Consider the following 10,577-nt stretch of genomic DNA (forward strand, 5'->3'; position numbering starts at 1 on the left):
TGTGAAAGGATAACAGGATTTCAGATATTTGCCATTATCCCACTGTAGCCTGTGCTAGTGTGATGTGTGATTGTGATCCTCGTACTTGTGATTTGTGCTCGGGACTTGAATTCTGTGCAGTGACAACGCCTGGTCTGGACTCCAAGCAGCTTTTAGGCACGTTTGAACCCTTTTCTTTCCCTTCTTTACTTATTTCTGTTCTTTATTTCGTATGTATTAATACCTCCCCTACCTGACGAAGAGGATAGATTCCAATCCACGAAACGTTGCGTTATACCTTTTATAAACTAAACAATGGCAGGGTCCGAAATCCTATTCAAGAAAACCTATCCTATTATCCATTCAAGAAAACCAAGCTAGGACAAGTCTTCCAAGTACTCTTCTATTGAGTAATAACCTTTAAGCCACAAAAAGCTGTAACCTTTTTTAATGAAATTGCACTTTTGCAATCTCTTATTGTTTCAGGAAGGGTGTTGAACATTTTGGATCCAAGGTATTGAATTGATTTTTTTTTAATCGACAGATTTTTTAAACAGATATGACAAGATTACTATTGTGCATAGTTTCGAATCTGTGGGTATGAATTGGAAAATTGGAAAGATTATTTAGAGTGAACAAACTGAACATTTGAAAATAGGAGATTCAAGTTCTGTCAACAATCAGAATTTTCTGTTACACGCGGATAACCAAATGCATGTTTCTTCTTTTTGAAGTAACTACTTCTTTTGGTGGGCTATAAATGTGTGTTTTGCATGGGGGGGAGGTTTTGATTCGCGTCACGGAACGTCACGAACCATGCATGTTCACTCTGTAGCCGCTAGGGGCGGGACTACCGTGGCCATTTTGATGTCAGACGTCAGTGCGTTTCTCCGTACAGTGGCTATCCAGGCGTGCTAGTTTATTACAAAATAATTTATTTCATAACCACAGTTTGAGTATTATCGATTCCTGGACACATTTCCGTCGAGATTCTTAGAACCAACTGACAGCAGTGGTCGCCAAGTCCTATTTCTCACCTCTGCCACAAGCTAGTCCCAGATGAGGGCCGCAGACCGTGTCCGGTCCCGGGATTATCCCGCCTGTCCCGGTACCGTTCCCCGCCCATTACGCCTCCTTTTGTCCGCCGCCTTCCCGATACTGTGTCGCCGATTAGACCGCAATAGCCAATTGTCACTCTCCGCCTCACCACGTGTCGCGCGCTCTCTGGAGACAACACTCGCGAACGTTGGTCAGTAACGATAAAAATATCGTGAACGTGGCTAGGAATCACGAATCGTATCACGAAAGTTAATGATGATTGTTCTTAACGGAGAAGGTATCATGAGCGTTAATGAGGTTATGTTGAGAGCTCTCTAGAGACAACGCTGAACTTTATCGCGAACGTTGATCAGTAATGATAAAAATAACGTGAACGTGGCTATGAATATTCGTATCACGAACGTTAATGAGGTTTGTTGAGCATTTATTAGGAATGCTCTTCAAATTGTGAAGTTACCGTGAACGTTGATGGAAAATGTTGGTACAGGTGAAAATATCGTTAGCGTTGATGAGTAATGTCCCTTCAATTGAAGATATCACGAACGTTGATGATTAATGTTCCTAAAAACGAATATATCTTGAGCATTTATGACTAATGTCCGTAAGTACTATAGTATCGTCAACTTTGATCCGAAATGTCTGAAAAGATAAAGATACCATGACTTGATAAGGAGTACCCTTCAAATTATGAATTTGATGAGAAATGTTCGTATAGGTGAATATATCGTTAGATTTGATGAGGAATGTCCCTTAAATTGAAGATACAATGAACGTTGACGATTAATGTTCCTAAAAACGACTATCCGTTGGGCATTTATGTATAATTGTCGTAAGTACTTTCGTCAACTTTTATACTAAATATCTGAAAAAATAAAGATACCATGACTTGATAAACAATGTTCGTCAAGATAAAAGAATTTTGGATGTTGTGAGGAATGTTCTTCAAGACGAATATATCGTTAGCGTTGATGAGAAATGTCCGCAAAGTTGAAGATACCGTGAACGTTGATAAAAAGTGTCCCTAAAGATGAAAATAGTGTGATAGTTGATGAGGAATGTTGCTAAAGATGAAGATATAGTGAGCCTATATGAGGAATTCGTCAGTAAAGACGCATATATCGTAAACGTTAATGACGATTGTCCATTAAGGCGGGGCATCAAGAGCGCGTTGATAAGGAATGTTCCTAAAGATGAAGATATCTTTAGCGTATATGAGGAAGGCCAGTAAAGACGAATATATCATGAGAGTTAATGAGGATTGCCTTTAAAGACGAAGCATCAAAAGCGTTTAGAAGGAATGCTCCTGAAGACGAAGATATCGTGAGCATTGATACCCCCGTGGCCCGCATTGTTCTTCGTGTTTATTTCTACGGAAGAATGTCCGTAGAAATAAAGATATCTTGAGTATTAATGACGATTGTTCGAGTTGTCCTAATGTTAAACGAATGAAGGTAATGAACGATATTCTCGAGTAATGCAATTTCCTAAGATTAGCAATCTATATTAACCAACCAGGCAATAAATAATAACAAATTCAAATTGATTATGTATAATTTTATTTCAATTTTTTTAGATATTAGTAAATACGTTTGTAATGAAAATAGGTCTTCAACTAGGTAATTACATGTACTGGTGTAAATTACGTTACCTTGATAATCCTTCGAAGTGTCAGGGTTTGACGCACAATCCCGCCCTGGTAAACAACAATAAAAGTCAATTTAACACTCCTAAATCAATCGATCAAAGGTTTTCATTTTAGTTATTATAGTAAATAATCGATGGAATTTTGTAGGCTACAGTGTGATTTAATATGTAGTATTATGCCCCTTTCAGAGGATTTTAGTATTTTTCTCATGCGCTTTGAGGGGCGCTCCCCAGGCCTTTCTGAATACATCAATGGACGAAATTAAATGAATATAATCATAAAGGTCATAATGAGAAAAAAAACAATATGATAAGAACGAAGTGGAGAAATACTAAACGAATGCCACCCATTTTAACATGTTTAATTAATGTTATTTTTTCCCTCTAACATCTAGTCATGTTCTTGCCACACCTTGGCTTTAATAGAATTCAGAGCCATGTACAAGGTTCGTCACTGTGTTCCATGTTGGTCTTTATTCATATTATAACTTGTAATTAAAAAATAAAAATAGTGATTTTCATGTCTGGCTAAAAGAATTTGCATATAGGTACTAACAATATTTAAAAGACTTACAAGTTTATAAAGTCTAATCACTAAATTCACAGTTCTCGGACACTTTAGTGTTGTGGGCAGCTAGCGCAAATAGCCAGTTCTTAAAAGCGTCCAGAATGCAAAAGCAAGCAATTCGCATAATCGCTAGTTTGAAGTTGAGAATCTTGTAAGGAACTAAAAAAGGACTGCAACTGTTGACTCTTCCGAGTCCCTACATTTGAGAGACAATTTTATTTTGCTTGTCTGAATGTACCATGATAAATGTTGGAGACATACATGCGTATGAAACAAGAGGCAGAGATATTTACCTAACTGGCAGAAACAGGACGATAATTTACTAACACTTACCCTCGCAGCAGGAGTTGGTTTTGTCAATAAGTTGCCAGAATCAATTTAAATTCCTCGACGCCCAAAGCGTTAAAGCTCGTTTGAAATGCGTTTTAGCGTCCCGAGCATTTTATAGCTGAAGAGGGTATGAAACACGACTGAGTGATGACTAATTAGTATTCTAACAACCAGTACTGGAAGTGGGAAATTTGGCAAGAATGAATGTGGTATGGATGAGAGTACTTTATGTTTGGATGGGTCTCGATGTGGTGTGGATGTTTAAAACAAAATTTCAAATAGTACTTGGATTGCTATACATTTTGAGGGATTTACAAGAGCTACTTATACTGCTACAAGTATACTTATACTTTCGTACGTTGTGCACAATATTTTACAGGGAGAATAGTACGTAATGACGTACGTCCACGTAATGTCATAATAGATACGGGTTAGAACGTTAATTAGATTCAGCTGTTAGAATGCATTGTTAAAACTACTATCTTACCCACTGTAATGCAAATTTCGAACAGAACCAGTGGATCTTTTTGTGGTATCTTCTCATTTAAATAGCATTACCAATGATTATACATATAATAGATAAACGACTCCATGGGGCATCCTGTGCGTCGCAACCGACCTGCTACCTCGCGGCCAAATTAGCAAGCTCGGTGCTCGGTAGTTAGCAACAGAACGTTGTAAAACATTACACTAGCTCTTTTTTTTAAGTTTGTTAGTGACAATGGAAGTTTTGATATGATAACAGGAGTTAGGACATTTGCCATCGTTATATGTTATAAGCGGTATACGACAACGTTTCGAGGATTAAAAATCTATCCTCTTCGTCAGTTGATCCTCTCCCCACGTGACGAAGAGAATAGATTCCAATCCTCGAAACGTTGTGATAACCTTTTACCTTTTGTAACTTATAACGATGACAAATGTCCGAAATCCTGTTATCCTATTACACTAGTGTTCCAGTACACTACAATACTATCGTAGCAATACATTCACCGTTTATCATTCACTGATAGTAGCGATGTCATAGATGCGGAAACAAGAAAATTGTAGTAATCTTTAGCCATAATTCTGCACATCCATTTTTGGGTGTCCAACTAGTGTTTTTGTTGAAAAATAACCAACATGTGTTAAAAGGCTCCAAATATATCTGCTACGCAAGAAAGACCGTTGAAGCCCGTTATAATTTGACACACACAGCCTTCGGCGTATCCGAGCAAAGAAAGCATAAATCAAATTGTCTATAATTTTAAATGCTTTGATCGACAAAAACCTTGATACATGACAAAAAAAACCGATACTTGGAAAAATAATTTCAGTTTGTCGCAACAAAACTTGAAGCCTTGAATGCTATGCGATCCTCAGTGCTCTTACTATATGGTGTTCGGCCAATCAAAACGAACCAATGAGAACACTCAACCTCTTGCGGGAAGAACGAGCGTACATTTCACTGAGCGCAGACTACGACACTTCAGCTGAAAGCACCTCGCACCTTGTAAAACATTTTCCAGTAAGAACAATTTCTACGCTACTCTCGATACAATATAATAGATTGTTATGCAACCTCTTCCGAGCGGCGGAAAGTCAAATTCGTCCGCATTTCCACAACACTTATCCGACGGTGTTATGGAATGTTATCCCCGTGTCAGTCAATCGCGGACAGATCGGAGAGATGATGGCGGTTATGTAACCCGAGGGGGGAGGACGGAAGGTCCGCGACCAAACTGGGAATTGGGACACTTCGTACAGTACAAACATAACGGGACCGGCGCTGAGTGGAGCGAGGAGGCAGTTTTCGTAGATAATAACGCCGTTTGGGGACTGCTTTAAACGTGTAAATGACAAGTGTGAGTTACGCTTAAATGCTAAAAGAATGTATTTTGTGTCCGCTTATGTACCGCTTATATAACATATTTTCGTATTCGCAATAAACTTATGTTCTAAATTGTGCTTCAAGCGAGCCAAAAATTCACCAAATGTAAAACGAAGCTTCATGCAAAATTTTAAGCCAGCCTATAGATCAGTTAGTTTTCGAGATATCTTACAAACGGACAGACAGAAGTAATTTTTTTAACCCCTCGAATAATAGGCTTCGCTAACGCTCAGCCAATAAAAAAGTATTACAATTCCAAAGTTCAAAAAATGTCATACAATTTTTCTGTTTTTTTTTTTTTAATTTTTTTTATTTATTTTTTTTTTTTTTTTTTTTTTTTTAATTGTCACCAATTCAATGTTCAGAATTTGAACATCCATGAAGTTGGATTTAAGGAAAATCCTACTTCGGAACCAAACTAGCGTATAAATACGTCTCCGTTTTGAAATAGAATTGTAAATTATTTTGTTGTGACTTTTGAACGGGAAAGAACACAAAAATAGTAAATCTTAATTTCCATACATTCATAAAAATGTGTCTTTTGATATTTTTAGGAATGCCTCAGCAGGGATATGTCTATTAGATTTTGGATAAATGTTAGCAAAAACAATATATTGAACGCTAAATACTTTATTTATTTTTCTTGCAGGGCTTTGTAAACGCTATGTGTAGCAATAGTAATGTTCTTCGTTATGAGTAACGAAATAAAGACAAACATTAAGTCCATGTTACTGAGAACATGATTGTATCAAGCTAATTTCCCCTTTCAATTGACTATTTATAGTCAGTGAAAGTTCTCCGTTAACTTGTAAACGCCGCTATATACAGACTTGTAAGAACATAATGTAACAGTTTTTCTAAAAGTAATACTTAGGAGTACAAGTATTACAATACTCCACATGGACGCGACCTAACGTTTGCAAGACATTTTGCTTTCAATTTCCGAAACAAATTTTACTAAACCATCGTGATAGCGAACACATTACAAGTTTGCTAATTGCTTTCGCTCCATTATAAGACAATTGATATAATTATTTTATTCCAGTTTAATTTGTCTAATATAATCATTGTTATAAATCATCATGAACATTTATTTCTTTTTTAAATTTGTTTTTGACGATGGAAGGATTGTGAAGGAAACTGGATTATTTCCGGACATTTGCGATCACAAGGTGTTAGGTGTTACTGAACTAGGTGTATTGTATTACTAAACGATGGCAAGTGTCCGGAAAAATCCTGTTTCATTCATAATTGATTTGATTTATAATAATGTGAATCTCCCGTTTTAGAAACTAGTACAGGCATATTCAAGTTTGGAAGAAATCTTCACTTTTGAAACTTGTGTATCAATATTACCACTTGGGACGATTATCTTCATTCTGACGAAAGCTTGGTTTGTATCGTTATTTGTGCTGCGATTAATCGTTATCAGTTGATTGTTTGTTTGTATCAAACACCTTAATTTGTTTGCTTTAGAATTAAATGAATCAGTTTTGGAAGCTGTAATAGAATCAGATTCGAGTTTGGAAGAATTCTTGCTTTTAAAATTTGTTTATCAATATTACCAGTTGGAACGATTATCTTCATTCTGACGAAAGCGTGGACTGTGTCGTTATTTGTGCTGCGATTAATCGTTATGAATTAATTGTTTTTTTTGTGTCAGTTGTAATTTATTTGCTTTAGAATTAAGCGAATCTCCAGTTTTGGAAGCTGTAGTACAGGCATATTGAACTTTGGAAGAAATCTTAGCTTTTAAAATGGGTTTTTCAATATTGCCAACTAGAACGATTATCTTCATTCTGACGAAAGCGTGGATTGTGTCGTTATTTGTGCTGCGATTAATCGTTATCAGTTGATTGCTTGTTTGAGTTTACCTAATCACTGTGGTCAGATTACCAATCTGTGGTAGACAACCACCTGTGTTATCAATAACTGGTCTCCACCATGAGGAGGTCTGTACCGCAGGAGGTGTGAAGAAATGCCGAATTATAATCGCGGAAATGGTTCTGTATCAATCAGCGCACTCTCTCCTAACCTGTCCTTCACGAATGATTGATTACTCAACGACTCTCGTCTTAATAATTAACACTTGATGAAACGTTGTCAAACATTCCACTAGTGTTCATATAGGACATTCTCTTCATCACGTTCACTTTGTAATAGTCTTTTCTCTGCTAACTGTGATTTGATCTTTTCATTCGATTGTTTACGAGTGTAAACTATCGTGGTCGAAGGGTCGAGATCCAGTTTGTACTTTATAAACACACAACCATCAACAACTAGACAAATAGACTGAAAGTCGCCGCTTTAAAGGTGTACATATAGTTAGATGACCCTGATTTAATATTTTATATACGAGTCAAACAATATTTTATATAGTTTTAAGGTGGAAAAATTATACTGTGGGAAAAAATTTATTTATTCATATTTTTAACCCCTTTGATACCTTCCCATTATGACCATAATGGCGCGACTGAATACCAACTGTTTCTCAGAGGAAATTTCTCTACTTAATAAAACTCAGATTGTATGCTTAAAAAACTGAACAACTAAGTTGGTTCGAAAAGGCTATAACCAATCAGCTGATTAATATTAATGTGTTGGGGTAGTGGGGGAGAATACGGTCTCATTAATCAGCTGTTTGTATCTAAACCAAAATACCCTCATAAGATTAACAATGGAACTTAATGAGTCAGCTGGGCAGAACCCTGTAGTCGGATATATTTCGAATCAGCAAAAAGCACATCAGAGCGTAAGCTCTTTTGACTGTTACAGAATATTTGAATATTTATGTTTTCGCAGCTGCCATTATTATTCAATTGAGGTTTTATTTTAACTTAAATTTACATGCGTGTTCTTTCCAATGAAAATTTTTAATATAAAATGCATTTTCTTGGAACAATTATGAAATTTAAACTGATTAAAAAAGTTAAGGGGTCACAAGTCCTAGGATGCCAGATCTAGTTGAAATTGTTGGTTTGTGCTTTTGGTATGTTTTATTACAAATCATTATTGGCTGGATTAAGTTTTGGAAGCTGTATCTATTTATGGCAGTGTCTACAATCTACAATGCATTTTACTGGAAGTTTATATACGTTAAGTTATATTACAAAACATGACCTATACATTTAATTTTGAAATTTTGCAACTAAATTATATTTAGTTTAAAACATACGAACGAATTGTGGAATTAAAAAATAACTTAAATAAACAGCTGTTCACATCAATCAGCTCGTTGACTTGAAATCAGCTGTTCAGAGTACAACAACCTTGAAAACTACACTTGCTATTGTGTAATGGTAAAACACGATTTCATGTTTGGTAGTTCAACTCAGTTGTTTTTCATCCGAATTTAATGAGACAAAAATTGTCCAACTTATAACAAAATCTCTTAAAAAAAGTTATTCCTCCATATTTTTGGTAAAATTAGTCGATTTTGAGTTATTTTGGTTATAATAATTTAAACGTCCGCCATTTTAAAAAGGGTAAGGGGATTTTGTTAATATTTTATTTTCAAAAAGGTCTGCCAAAGGTTAATACAATTCTGAAGTGTCATAACTGTATCTCAACTTGTTCAAAAGATATAATTTTTATTAAAAAAATATACAAACAGATAGACGGAAAACTAAAGGTTTTAGGACATACCTTCATATGGACTGTATTGCTCGTTTTTATGTGTAGAACAAAATCCCAAAGTATTGGAACACTTTTACGGAACACCCTGTATACAGTTAAATTTTGTTTGGTAAAAAATATAATTTTACTGGTTTTATTCAGATTATAGTGTTTTCAAATAGTTCTTATTTAAAAATAATGTTATAATTCTTTTAGTACCTACTTAAATTCTGTTTTAGTAAATAGCTAAATTTATTGCTTAAAACTATTTTGTTTTAATTAATTTGATATTTAATTTAGTTTTATTTTTTTATAAAATTATTATTTATAATATTTAAATAGCTTATATATTCTAAACAAAAGGTAATTTAAATATTTATCTATGAAAATAACGATATGGATTAGAAAGGAAACTCACGTGCCGGCTCAGTAGACTCTGGATCCACACTTCACAGTTGCACAGACCCTAACCTCACTTCACGCGACACCACTGCCGACTGAAGAGCTCAGTCCGCCGCGCAGCGCTCACTGCCTGCCGCTGCAGGGTCAATGCCCCCACCTGCTCCCCGGCACCATCCTCGGTAATCAGGCCATCTTCATGCCACCTCACCACCCTCGGCCCAGTCACTAATATCCGGAAGGAAGAAGATACCAGTGTTGGAAGCTATTCTATTAATCCCATAGTGATTTCGGCGCAGGAAATTTTTGAACCTGCGTATGGGCTTCCGCTCTACCTCATCCCCTCGGCCCACCAGGTTCAATGCGAGGAAACTCTTTGTGCGAGCTATTTTAATAAATTAGCCTTCAAGGAAATTACCATATGCAAGACTGAAATTGTGAAGCTGATCCTGAATCTCTCAGATCTAGACGGTTCCTGGACAACCTCTGTAAGAGCCAGTCAATATCCAAAAGGAAGAACGTGTACGTAATGGAAACTATTTGATTATTTCCCGAAGTGACTTTAATGCAGGGTATAACTGGAGTCGTGGAGGTTCTCCTCAACCTTGACCCTCTCAGAGTTCCCAGCTCCTGGGCCACCTCTGTACCGTCCAAAAGGAGATCTCAGTGATGGAAGCTATATGATTATATTCCTAAGTGACTTTAATGCAGGGTATAACTGAAGTTGTGGAACTGCTCCTCAACCTTGACCCTCTCAGAGTTCCACGGCTCTTGGACAACCTCTGTACCAGGTAGAAGGGAGATCTCAGTGATGGAAGCTATTTGATTATATTCCAAAGTGACTTTAATGCAGGGTATAACTGAAGTTGTGGAACTGCTCCTCAACCTTGACTCTCTCAGATTTCTACGCCTCCTGGCTAACTTCCTCTGTATCAGCCAGAAGAAAGATCTCAGTGATGAAAGCTATTTGATTATATTCATAAGTGACTTAAATGCAGGGCATAACTGAAGTCGTGGAACTGCTCCTCAACCTTGACCCTCTCAGAACTACACGGCTGCTGGCTATACATACGCTGTACCAGCCAGAAGGAAGATTTCCGTGATGGAAGTTAT

General features: G+C 36.5%; 1 protein-coding gene across 1 annotated transcript in view; it reads right to left on the reverse strand.

Moving 5' to 3' along the window:
* Positions 1-9,586, reverse strand: part of LOC124364222 (vasorin) — a 104,442-nt gene extending 94,856 nt beyond the window's left edge. Inside the window, 2 exon segments of the mRNA XM_046819542.1 lie at positions 2,687-2,731; positions 9,484-9,586. The gene's annotated coding sequence lies outside the window, so the exon portion shown is untranslated.
* Between the last annotated feature and the right edge of the window lie 991 nt (positions 9,587-10,577).

This window comes from Homalodisca vitripennis, chromosome 6, assembly GCF_021130785.1.
Source record: "Homalodisca vitripennis isolate AUS2020 chromosome 6, UT_GWSS_2.1, whole genome shotgun sequence".
Lineage (NCBI taxonomy): Eukaryota > Metazoa > Arthropoda > Insecta > Hemiptera > Cicadellidae > Homalodisca > Homalodisca vitripennis.